Source organism: Crassostrea angulata, chromosome 2, assembly GCF_025612915.1.
Source record: "Crassostrea angulata isolate pt1a10 chromosome 2, ASM2561291v2, whole genome shotgun sequence".
Lineage (NCBI taxonomy): Eukaryota > Metazoa > Mollusca > Bivalvia > Ostreida > Ostreidae > Magallana > Magallana angulata.
The window spans coordinates 41845771-41860216 of NC_069112.1; the positions used below are offsets into that span (position 1 = coordinate 41845771).

The window sequence follows — 14446 nt, forward strand, 5'->3', positions numbered from 1 at the left end:
CAAAAGACACATTGGAACTAAATACGCAGAAGATTGATTTACTATATTTACGTTTTTGGGGGGTTTTCCCATACGCACGGGGGTAGATTTAGCGGATTTCAGCGTACTGCGTAACTAGTGTAAATTTCCCCCCAAGCGTAAATTACCACTTTTACAATAAACTTCAAATTATTGTTATCTTTTCTTTTTCTAAAATGACTTTGTTGAAAATAATAGGTATTTGAACGATCTTACGTAACAGTAATGTGCCACATGTTCACATTTGTATGAATCATTTCCCTTTCTCAAGGTTTTGCATTTTGTCTTCAAAATTAAAATTGAAATATTTTCTTAAATAGTCCGGGTGACCTGAACATGAGAGAAATATATGCACCGATATAAGAACAAAGATCGTCTGAATCGGAGGAAATATTCTTGGATCCCGGTGGTGATGGCTTTTTTAGTGAAATGAAATCTTCCGATTTTATCATTAACGGTAATATATTATAAACAAAAATCATAATTTAATTTAACATAATTTTAGGAACAGTGATCCTTTCTTCTTTCTTACCTGACACATTTTGCAATTTATTTACAGGGAGACCAGGTGTCCTATAAATGTGAAGACATGAGAACGATGTTTTTAGGAATGCTCAGAAGTAATTACCACATAAAGAATACCAAGTAAGTTACCGAGAATAATAGTGTTTTGAAAAAAGAACATTATATAGAATATACATAGAAAAAGAGCAATACGAATAACAAATTACATGGAACTTTTACGGCGGAAAAATGACAATTGAGATTCTTATAAATTGTGTAGCATATACATGTACCCATACATTTGTATTTATGTTTCTTTAAATTGTATGTGTCAGTATTTGTTTGCTTTTTGATAAGTGTATATATGTCATGTAGGTATAACAATACCGATATATCTCTACTAAGGTCTAATGCAGTTGGAAAGTCCAAGGTTATAATTCCTCAATAACGCCCAAAGAAAACTAGTTCATAATAAATCCCCCGAGCAGAAAGAATCATACTGACGTCATTTCAAAGTACCGCGTTGATTTTGGGACATTTAAGGAAACAATAAAAACACGGTGCATGTAATAAATAGTACATGCGATCTCATTTTATATTCAGCAAATGTTGTTCCGGCGGTTGTATGGTTACAAGACTGTTAACGCTACAAATAATTATGAATCTGTTTTGTATGATCAAAATAGCTATGTGTTGATGGTTCCTTTTAAACACTTATCTTATTTTTTTATGGAACTTTTGCAGCGAAATAAAAAAAAATGTATATATATATATATATATATATATATATATATATATATATATATATATATATATATATATATATATATATATATATATATATATATTGTGTAACACTACTGGCTCTAAAAACCCCTGTCCGTATGAAAATCCCCTGTCACCCCTGTGTTTTCACTGTCATCCCCTGTACATCCCCTGTGTGCCACTGTACAGAGCCCCTGTATACCCTGTCATCCCATGTGCGCCCCTTTACACAACCCCTGTGTGCCACTGTAAGCCCCTGTCACCCCCTATACGCCCCTGTCATCCCCTGTAAGCAACTGTCTGCCCCTGTGCATGCCCCTGACATCCCCTGTACGGTCTTTAACTGTTCGCTAAGTAAATAAATAGCTTTTAATTAATTCGGATTTTTAAAAACTTATATATAGCATTCATATTTTAGACGGTGTTTGTTTTTCTTTGCATTTCATAGAGGGCAATATTATTACAAGCGTGAATAATTTTGACTTAACATTGACACAAATCAAGATATACTTGTATACCGATAATCGCTGATTTTATCACATGCACATGCATTTAAACAAATGACCATGTTCTGTAATTTTTAAAAATTAAATAGAAAGAAAAAAAAGAAAGAAAAATAAGTGGAGGAGTGCGTGAAATCAGCAATGTTCTGTGCCATGTAACCTGACTGAGATAAAGCGCATAATAACACAACATGATCAGCACGTGCAGATAACCACACACCGAAATGATGAAATGATCACCTTTATTTTGACTGTTTTGACCAGTGTAATGATTCATAGATTTAAACAGCCTTAATGAAGTTAATGTAAATCGCTGACAATTGCTGTCAGTATTGTTTTTTTTTATAAATCATGAGAGAGAGAGAAAGAGAGAGAAAGTTTATTTTTTTTTCGGAAAGGGGGGTTAGACCGGTCCATTGACACTTTTAACTTCTTTCAGCTAGTGTGCATTTTCCAGTTTAGTTATTTATATGCATTATTGTATAGAATTATCCACATGCATATACACTGTAGAGCAACGATACCGTTAATGAATGATTTAATGCATGACTGTATGCAAATGCCGATAACGGGGTACCATTTAATTTTACACACATGCATTAATATTCAACAATGGTCTGGATTTCGGATCAGAACAATATCAGGCATTTATTTAAAATTTATTTCATTTGAAACATGAAACATGTACATGTAAAAGAGCAGTATACAGTTTTAATTCATATCACTGTGCAAAATAATGTTCTGAATTTCAAGCTCTTCAATCTTTTCATGTTTGAAATTCTCAGAGCTGATAATAAATACGGAATTCTTCATCACTTGGTTTGACATCTCTGGAATTGCATATTGGTGGACCCTTGGGAATACGGCATACATAACCTTCGTTTTTAACTTACGGCCCACAGCGCGCCTCAACCTTATAATTTGTTCCTTTTACGCCAACATTCCCCACCCGGTTCGTACTGCACACAACCAATGCAGATTCAGAAGAATACCTTAGCACCGTAAAATTTACGCGGTCACAAAAGATAAAGAGTAGGTAATACAAATTAGGATTGCATGTTTACTTATTAGGAAATAAATTCCCGGATAAACTATATAATTAATAAATTTAATTCAAAGTCAATGCTCTCTCTCTCTCTCTCTCTCTCTCTCTCTCTCTCTCTCTCTCTCTCATGACTAATCAGGGTTTTTTTTAATATCTCAATATCTATACAACCTCCTACATGTACCTGTATAGAAAACACATTTACATTTTCTGACCTTTGCGGCAGATTTCTGTTCACTGGCAATTAATTGAATTGTCTTTGATATCGTAAAAAGAGATATGACAATTAGATTTTGGAAATTATTGAAATTGATTATGAGATTAAAACATCAGTTTAAATTCAATTCAAGAGTCCAATAAGCCGGTCAGAAACGTATTAAACAAACAAACTGAAATATTTGTTAGACAAACTTATATAAGCTGTTGAAGCTTTATTTTGCTATTCATGGGAAATTAATAAATGTATAACCAAGAACTTGGTTAGAAAAAAGAAGAAAGGTGTACTATATCGTTACATAGCTGGTTATAAATTCTATATTCTGACTGATTTATTGGTTTTAGTGAGCTCCTATATGTTTAGATATATACAAAACCATGTGCCGCGCTTGATCTTAGTTTCTAGTGTGTTGTTTATTTCCAAGAATCATATGATTCATAGGCTTAAGATATTCATAAGTAAAGTGTACATATATATGTAGACAATTTTGAAAACTGAATAATTCACTTTATGTTGTATTTTTATGTCTGTTTTTCAAATATTAGGGGGTAGCAACGTTCCCGAGCTCCAAAAGACTACATGCCCTGAGGGCTTGCACACCTAATATAAAACATAATTCCCGCCCTCACCTGAGGTTTACGACTCGGTGAATCTCAAATCTTTAGTTGTTAGCATGATTTTTGAAGTATCAATAAATTATTAACTAAAACATGGGATTTTCTAAAATTACGATAGCAGTGTGTCTTGTGATTCGGTGCTGTTGAGTGCAAATATTGACTTATAGCTCAAAATATAACACATGTGATTTCAATAGTTGAATTAAGAAAATGATATTGAAAAAAAAAAACAACACTCAAAAGCCGTACAGGGGATGTCAGGGGCATGCACAGGGGTATACAGTGGCTTATAGGGGATGACAGGGGCATACAGGGGGTGACGGAGCTTGCAGTGGCCCACAAGGGGGGGGGGGGGGGTGTACAGGGGCGCACATGGAATGACAGGGTATACAGGGGCTCTTTGCAGTGGCACACAGGGGATGTACAGGGGATGACAGTGAAAATACAGGGGGTGACAGGGGAAGACAGGGGATTTTCATACGGACAGGGGATTTTAGAGCCAGTAGTGTAAGCATATATGTGTATTGATATTTTTTAAATAAATGTAAATCTTAGTATTTGTATTTTAATTAGCGTACTTATGTTTTGCAGGGATGAGTCTACCAAATTGTCTTTACAAATGTCCAAATCAGGCGGAAATTCCAGACTACTCAATGACATGTTTTCGTGATAAATTATATTTAAAACTGGTCTAATTTACTCGTGTGTCGTGTGCCCCCTTCAAGCCAATCCTTCCGATAAAAAACAGCGCTTTGTTTTAGCCGATGCTTATTTGTTTATTAGAGATTTAAAGATATATTGAACCTATCATAATAGAGGAGTTTTGCAAAGTCTTTTTTTATTTCATTTTCTATTTATTTTTTTCTACAAGGAATCAAATTTAAGAGAATGCAGTTTGTTTAAATCCAATGATATTACTTTAGAAGATGTAGTTTTATATAACTTAAGATGTACTCGTACTTTTATAAATTAATATGTAATTTTATAATATGATTTTAAATCAGACTAACTGATCTGCCAAAAAGAAATATATCTCCTTTAAAGGTACTTCCAATTAATGGTAAATGAATAATAATAATGTTTATATGATAACACTGTTTTATGATTAAATATCAATATTGTTTTCATATTCCCTGTAATTTTTGTTTCGTTTTATGATACTGTGCGTTTTGAAAATTAAGGATCACGCTTTTTTGAAATAGAAGAATATTAGGAATTATTGAAAAAACAATTTAGAAATATTTAAAAACCTTTTTCTCAACAACCATTTTGTAAGGAAAGCTGAAATTTGTGTGAAAGCATCTTCAGCTACTCTAGATTCAGTTTTGAAAATCATGACCCCCAGGGTAGGATGGGCCAACAATTGGGGGGGGGGGGGGTCGTTAAGTCAACATTTCACATAGAAATATAAAGTAAATCTTTGAAATTCTTCTTTTCAGATAATCAGCAAAAACAAAAGCTGAAAAACTTGTGTGGAAGCATCCTCAGGTAGTGTAGATTCAAAGTTAAGAAAACCATGACCCCCGGGTAGGGTGAAGCCAGAATTGGGGGGGTCGAAATTTTACATAGACATATACATGTATAGAGTATTTTTTTTAAAAAATCTTCTTCCCAGAATCTTATCAGCAAGGAAAGATGAAACTAATGTGATATCATCCTCAGGCATTGCATATTCAAAGTTCTGGGGTGAAATTTTCAAAGGAATATATAGAGTAAATCTTCTCAACATCTAATCAGATAGGAAAGTTGAAATTTCTGTGGAAGAATTCTCAGATTCTAAGGTAGTGTAGATTGAAAGTTGCGAAAATAATGACCCCCAAGGGTAGAGTGGGACCACAATGGGGGTGGGGGTCGAAATTTTACATAAAGATATATTGAGTTAATTTTTTAAAAATCTTATCGGAAACTAATCAGCTAGGAAATGTGAAACATTTGTCAAAGCTTCTTCATCACTGTAGATTTAAAATTGTGAAAATCGTGACCCCCCCCCCCCACACCCGGGGAAGGGTGGGGCCACAATGCAGGATTGTTTTCACAGGAATATATAGTGCATATCTTTGAAAAGTTTCTTCTCTGAAACTAATCAGCCAGGAAATGTTTTGATAATCACACTGGGGGTCGAATTTTAACATAGGAATATTTTGAGTAAATCTTTCAAAAAATCTTCTTTGAAACTTATCTGCCATGTGCTTCTTTTAGATTGCTTAAATTTTTGCCCCTGGAGGTTTTTTTGGCCTCACAAGGGGTTCAGAGTTCGATAAGTTTTTTTTATACTTTATACATGTATAAGCAATTGTTTAAGATCTTGAAAACTGCAATGCGCAACATGTAATATTACTATAAAGTCATTCTGTTCGAAAAGAGACTAGTGATAATAAACATAAGAATATTCGGGGGGGGGGGGGGGGTTTATTCACACATGATCGTCATGTGTAATACTACATTGTCCAGATGGTTTATATTAAGACTAAATTAAGCTGTTTTTATCATACATATCTTTCCTCAGGTGAGCGATGTGGCTAATGGACCTCTTGTTTGACACAGGTAGCAAAGTTTAAATAACAAGCCAATGACGTGTTTATACATGCTTTTTTCTTTACCTTAGTTAGTCTAGTCATATCTATACAAAATGGTATTTATATATTGATTATCAGTGTGTTTTTTTATGAAATAATTTGTTGTGGCTCTTTTTTAAATTTGTAAATCTCTTACTAAATGAATAAAATTTAGCAATTAAATATGTCCATTATATAGTGTCAGTAAATTAAGAGGTGTTAATCAACTATTTTATTATTATGAGGAAGATCAAATTTCTCAAAATATTACGATACTAGTAATGGTAAGATAATAGTGGTTACCACAGTGGGATACTTTTAAAACTCACTTAAAGAGAATAATAGCCCTGTGGCGAAGGGAATGAGTTTAACTAATTTTTAAGTTTAAAAATAGATTTTGAATTTTAAAGTAATAACAACCTTCTACAAAATATGCATTACTAGGTTTGATTCGATAAAATTTGATGAACGTTTTAGATGATTTTGTTTCGATTTGTTTTGATTTGGTTTGTGATTTTTTCTTGTTTGTTGTATTTAGCTTTATTTCATTCGTTTTTTATTCATTAAAGAATTTAAATACCATAAATGTATAATAAACACTATCAACAACTTTATACCAGGTTTATAAGTGTTGTATTTTGCCAATATGGTATGCTAATTTAATTAGAATTGTAAATTAAACGGAAGAGGTAATTAGATAATACCTATTAATAATATATACATATATATCTTAAATGAAACCCTTGACAGTATCCACTCAACGTTCTTAAATATGTATTGAAGTCATAATATATGACATGTGACAAATTATAGCCCAATATATAAACGTCAATCGTAATATGCGTTGAGCATAAAAACATAAAACATGAAAAAAAACCCTTGTAATGTTGTATTTAGTAAAGTCATGTGGATACACGTACAGAGTTTATTATCTTGTGCGCTCTGCACATTCCTATGAAGATTAATATGTCGAACGACCTGTTATGGCTACGATCATGTTTATTCATGTAACACACCAATTACGTAAACAATTGCAGATACATGTATTGGTGTTTAATGTTTTGAAGCTACAAACCATAAGGCAACACTGTTGAGACCGGAGATTGCTAGATAAACTTTTCCAAGGTAGTGGTATATTGATAAAATGGTTTAAAAAAATTTCGTATTAAAGATATGACAAAAAATTGTTGGAAATGTGGTGATTAATTAAAAAAAGGTGAATAAACAATTTCTCGATTGGTGAAATTATTCAAGTGTTAAATCTAACAACCCGCAATACATAATGAATCGGAGGTTATACCTCTGTTGTCTTTAAATGGAGAAAGTTCATTACAAAAACCTTAAAATATCACTTATCCAAGAAGACTTGTTTTGATGAAACGACCAATTGCGCTAACATTATTGCAAACAAAAGATATCAAAATAAGTAGAAAAACTTGTTTATTAATCTTTGTAAAATAAATAAAGTTCAGGTTCAGGTATAAAAAGAAAAAAAAGTTTGGAAAATATCATTAAAGTCAAATCTATTTATGCATTATTAACTGAGGAGCGAAGCATTCTAGATAAAAAAAAAAGTGAAGTTCTGAATTAGTATGTTGTAATCAGTTAATAAAGTACAACAATCACTAACGTTCAAGTATGTTATCTATGAAGGTAATTAGCTTTAGATTTCTTGAATTCTAAAATGTTTATGTTTTTGTCATTGCATACGCTATTAACATGGTTACACTAAGCTAATTGTAAGTGTGATTATTGATGCATACTACAAATCTGATTTGACTGTCAAAACACGTTTGCCAAATGCCTCATAATATGTCAAGTTCTTGATAAATGCTTATATTTCTGCTAATATATTCTTATCTAATTTGTGTTTAACTGTGCAATTCTTTCTTAATTAACCACAGAATGCAATGATAAATAAACAGAAAAGGGGTACATTATATGTAACGCAGACCTTAATACATTGTGTGGGGATTTTTTGCCACAAAAGAACATATTTTAACAAAGACACGAGTTAAAAGGCGATAAAGTTACCGTTAATATGTACATATAATAAGAAACAAGAAAACATTGAACTGATAAACAGGTTGTACCTCTTAATGACAAGGTATTTAAAATACATAAAAGAACGAAGAAATATGAATCTCTCTCTTTCTTTCTTTTTTTCTCTCCACGTTATGAAAAACTTGTGTCTATATATTTAGTGATAGGATTTCTATGATAAAATGAAAGTAAAATGCAAATACTCTAAAAAAATAAATAAAAGGAGAATGTAAATAAATTGATCATCCTTTCAGATATTAAAAAAATATAATTAAATCAACTCATTTCCGTTTGTTCTAGATTTTTGTTTGCATTGTTATGAAAATAAATATTTTCCTTTCTTTATTTTTTTTACTTCCCTGTGTCTGTCGACTCCTTGTACAAATCATAATAAATTCTTATTTATATCGATGTTAAACATAACTATTTTTAATGGTGAAACGGTACTGTAACAAAATGGTACATGTCAATATTTTCTGAAATGTTTGTTTAAATTTTTCGAATAAATTTCCCTGTATTAGATTGTTCCTTGTACAGCTTCATATATGTTTTAGATTTAACAACTAAAATAATTACTTGTTTCAAATTAGTTGTCTGCATTGTGTTATAAAGGTTATTACATGTAATTTAATAAGACCACATATTTTTTTATTCTTTTTTTTAAATATAATCAGATTAACTAGCGTTATTGATACAATAAATCATTTCTAACTGAATATTAAAATATTTTCTAATAATACGAAAGGAGCATAAAAAGATACAATTTTATAAGAAGGCAATTTGTTAGTTAAAATAGTAACTGCATATCTTAATCGCTTCTTACGTGTAAATAAATCAAACACACTAAAATCTTGATCTTTTGTTTTATTGAATTACGTTTTAAATTATTATCTAAACCGTTTAATAATATTTGATTTCGATGACATCGTTAGCACAACAGTACACAAATGCATGTACGATAAATTTGCTTTCAGAAAAAAGCGGTGTGTAGTGAAACTTAACTTATCCAAACCAGTATGAGGTAAGAAGAAGGGATTATTTAAAAAAAAAAAAACCCTAATGCCTCCATATACTATTACACACTCATACACATATACAGATCATAGAGCACACATAAATTTGGAACATTTAGCTATGAAAAAAAATACAATAGAAGTAAACAAAAAACAATAACATAAACAGTTTCAATGTGTGTATATACATGTATATATATATATATATATATATATATATATATATATATATATATATATATATATATATATATATATATATATATATATATATATATATATATATATATATATATATATATATATATCTTCTATATAAAGATATATGATGATGTACAGTTGATGAACAAAATAAAAATCTGATCTTATAAAAATTGTGCGAAGAGTGATTAGTATCCAGACACAAGATGTTTCATATATACATGTATTATATATTGCATAGAAATGATTGAAATCAACATTTCTTTTTCATGTATTTTACTTATAAAGAACACAAAACGGAGCAAGTACTATGCACATCTCTGATAAAAATTTAATTCATTTAAAAAATAAAAACTTCCTTATTTGAAATCTTTGGAGGACCTATCCAGATGAGTGTGTATCATTTATGCAATATTTTGCAAAAATAAAAAACAAATACCTAAATGTCATCACATTAAGTAATACTAACATAGCATACACATGGAATAAATCCGTTGAATAAAATAAAATCATATGTTGCGCTTACACTATCCTACCGTATTTAACAATTAGAGTCTTATCTTTTAGCACCATGGGACATGACATCCATTATTTGGGAATAGTAAATCTTTCTCTTCATAACTTTGTACTTGATTTATCGGAATAATACAAAGGATCAGAGAAGAAGATTTTCAAAGAATTTAGAGCCCCACTCAAACACTAGAACCCCTGACCAATGGGCGGCACTCTTTTTTATCAAACCATGTACTTACAGATCATTTGGTTAATACTCAGGAGTAGGGGAAGATGATTTCTAAATACAATAATGTATTTTCACTTTATGATAATTAAAGTTCAACCCTAACACAAGAACCTCTGCCCTAAAAAATCACAATGTTGGATGAGAAAATCTTCCTCATCATTATTTTGTACTTAGATCATGAGCTAAATACCAAAGATCAGAAGAAAAGATTTCATGACATTTTCACTATCTAATCATAAGATCCCGTAATATCGCCGGAACCCAAGAGGACATGAATTTCACAACTTGGTAGGAAGTTTAATGCTTTTTACGAGCAATTTTGATGGTTATAGCCCCACTCCTCGGGTCTCAAAGGGGTGGGGGGCATGCATTTCACAACGTTGTTTTATTTCATTCACCAACAGATGATATATGCTAAATTTGGTTGAAATTGGTTCTTCAGTTCCAGAGCGGAAGCTGAAATGTTCAAAAGTTTACGAAAGACGAAGAATGATCGACGACGGACAAAAGCAGATAGCAGAAGAACATATAAAAAAAAAATAATTATATGCTTTTTGCAAAATTTGATTTAAGGCCATCTTCATATATTGATATTATATAAATAGTGCCTGTTTGGGAGGGTAACAGTTGAAATTGACACCCCGAGAAAACCATTGTCAACCGACGCGAAGCGGAGGTTGACAATGGTTTTCGAGGGGTGTCAATTTCAACTGTTATCCTCCCAAACAGGCACTATTTATTTTGTTATACTGAATGTCTTTTTTAAAAATTTTAAGAAAATTTTACTGCTTTTATATAGGAATAACGTGAATTCTACAGCGAACCGTACGCGCATAATTTTCGCGCATGTAACATTTTTTAATGTTACCCGTTGCCAAGTGCGTTGCTAACGCTGAGGGTAATAGTAAATATTATTAACTGCATCTTAAAGTTAACTGAAATGTATATCATTTTATTGCTGCACTTTTGTTGTCAATTATGCTGGATAGCCATGTATTGTGCATTGAATTTTTTGGATCTCTTTCCGATAAAATACCGAATATAAATACGTTTAACGAAAAATGAATATTTATTGGGATTGTTTGTCATTCTATTTTTTCCTCACTTTATTACAATGTATCATGAGTGGAACGTCTGGACAGCCTGTCGCTCCTATATTGCTGATTTTGAATTGTTAATTCGACGTTACCCATGCCATCGTTATGACACGACATCACAGACGGTGTTACTCCGCCCCAACGGACTCTGACGTCTGTATCGACGCCATACGATCGGACTTTTGTACACACCATCGGACTTTCGCGTGACCATCGAACATATCTAGAAAACTAGAATATATTAAGCATAAGCGCAAATGTTTACATTCAGCACATTAACATGATACAATGCCTGATATTTTTTTAAAATCATGTTTGCAATTTCAGGTTTGTTCTTGTTCTTTTTTAAGTTAATTTTTAATTACTTTCAAGATAATTACTTTTAAGTTAAAACTCAGTAATAGCTTTCGGAAAACATCTCATGTGGTTTAAAAAAAGATTGAGCAGGATTTTAGTTCTTTTACAAAACGTATGAGTTAACATAATAGCTTTCATCTGCATCCGTCAGTCAATCTGTCTGCCTGTCTTTCTGTCCCACCTCAGTTTTCCACACTTATTTTCTTTATGCGTTTGAGGAATAGTACGAAACTTGCTGAACAGTTCAAAATGTTAAACTCCAGATCATGTTTACACTTCTGTAGCGTCTGGTTGACATATTTTTAAGAACATTATTTTTTTTATATTCCAATTTTTGTAAATGTTTGGGTTTGTAATAGGGTTCGGCGTGTATTGAATAAGGAGGCCAGTATGTAGTAAGTAAGAATAGTGTGCGTGCATTGTACCATTCCCTATATTATTTCTAACATAAATGTTCTGTAAAATAGTGTCAGGCATTGTGTTGTAAATTTAATCGGGGGGGGGGGGGGGAGGGGGTGAGAGGAGGGTATTATTATAATCGGGTTGGTTATTTGGTTGGTTTGTTTAACTAACTGTTTGGTTTTATTTGGGGTACAGAAGATGGTAAGAAATAAATGTTACTGTGCATAACAGTGCACTTTCAACAGCGAATACTTAATGGACTAGGCGCAATTACAGGAGATAAAATAAAGAGTATTGTTTTATTCATTTTGTTTTTAATTTCTATATCAACTATATAGTTTGTATTTCCTCTGTTTTTTTATCTCTGATGAAAGCATAGCATCATGTTTAAAAAGTTTGAAATAGTTGTTTGCTTCGAAGCTTTCATAGAATAATACAAACCGGTAGGGGACGTGTATTGATTATGCAATACTCTCAAAACTCGTCTTCATATTGGTTTAAGTTGGTCTTTTATGTAGCAATTTTTGAACTTGATATTGCGTTCATATATTATAGAGTTTTAGTTACATTTAGGAGAACACAATTGATTCGGTGTGAGAAGTACCATTCATAAGTAAAAATACTTTGAATTTGCAGAAAGTGAAAAAACAATTGACTCTCTATATTAATTCATGGGAAAAATAATTCCGATACCTATATTTACACAATGTAAAATGACACCATTTTAGACTGTTAAATACCGTTTTTGGAGAGACTGTATATTTCATCAGTCAAAAATGTACAAACCACCCAAACAATTTACTTATTTGTTTATATTTCATAGAAAGTGATATTTCAAAACATTATTATTTAGTGTGTTTGCCTACAATGTATGTCCCGGTACACCACATGAAACAAAGTTATCATTAAACGAATTATATCTTAAATTTCATAATGTTGTAGGCACCTTTTATTTACTAAATCTTGATCTTGATGGCCGTTGTATTAAAAGAGTATTCATCTTATTAAGTTATGAAGCAGCTCGGAATGTTTAATTTCGAGCAAGTAATTGACATTAGAGGAGGGAATAACCAATGTTTTGTTTACAAAGGCTGTCGTCATGTGCTCTGTAGATTACTTACAAAAGCGTGATATACGTATCTACTTTTGTATTAATTCGAATTTAACCCTTCACATGAATAACACCGTTGATGCAATAAGCATATAAATTTATTTTTAAAAAACCTGAAAATATTATCATAGTGCTTTTACTATAACACAAATCTACACTGAATCCACAATAAAAATGTAATTTGTCCTATCCATGCCGAATAAATTGTCATTGAAGCGATTGCATATGCAATATTTCTTTTTTTCCTTCCTTTTTTTTTGGGGGGGGGGGTTATAAATGTATTTTGGTTATGTCCAATATCTAAATACAAATACTATGGGGCAAACCAAGGTATATGTTTTTCTATTGGTGTGAACTACTTTTACTGTTCTGTGTACATTCCACTAGCCACAAAAGGCTGTGATGCACAACGGACACAATCAATGCTGACGTTCTTCAATCGTCTCCCGTCCCTGAACTATCACAGAGTCATCAAAATGTGTGTTGCCGCCTTCAGAATTTTGCAATTAACCCGTCTCTTGATTTTCACAACTTATTTTTTATTAAAATTTCAACTGTGTCAAAGCTAACATTTCCCCCCCCCAGAACCTATTATTATATATACTTCAAAGCCGAACAATTATCAACATATTTTTGTTCACAACTCTACGTCTACATGAATAAACTATGTAAGCATTAAACGGAAAATTTGAAAAAAAAATTCTTATCTGGTTTTAACAAAGTATAGAGCATGGAAAAAAACATAAGAAGGCTGTAATTAGTAGAATCAAGAGCAGTTAAGGTGCACTGTCTAGTATCTTGTTTGCTCAACATAATTATTATCCTGAAGATTGCCTGCATTATTTACACCATTTACATAATCATTTTTAAATATTATGAACAAAATAGGCTGTAATAAGTAGAAGAGCAATTAAGGTGCACTGTCTAGTATCATGTTTGCTCTACATGTTTATTATCCTGAAGATTTACTGCACTATTTACACCGTTTACGTAATAATTTTTAAATATTAATGTACACATTTTTAAACCTACAAATCACAAGGTAACTCTGTTTTTGTGGGGTTTCGTTGTTATTATTTTATTTATCTATTTATTTTATTTAGAGTGCTAAATTAACTTTCCCAAAATAGATAATTAGTTAATTTAGGTGCAGATCACTTATTTCATAAAATACAGTTGCTACGCTTGATAAATTTTCACTCTGAAAGGTCAGTGAACAAATTGTCGAATATAATTTGCAAAATTAGAAAGGTTAA

At 31.6% G+C, this 14446-nt stretch overlaps 1 long non-coding RNA gene across 1 annotated transcript; it reads left to right on the top strand.

The window, feature by feature from the left end:
- The first annotated feature begins 229 nt into the window (after positions 1-229).
- LOC128172528 (uncharacterized) lies at positions 230-5005 on the top strand. The gene is made up of 3 exons (XR_008242295.1): positions 230-475; positions 578-663; positions 4261-5005. It is a non-coding gene; the product is annotated as an uncharacterized LOC128172528 (long non-coding RNA).
- Positions 5006-14446: the final 9441 nt, after the last annotated feature.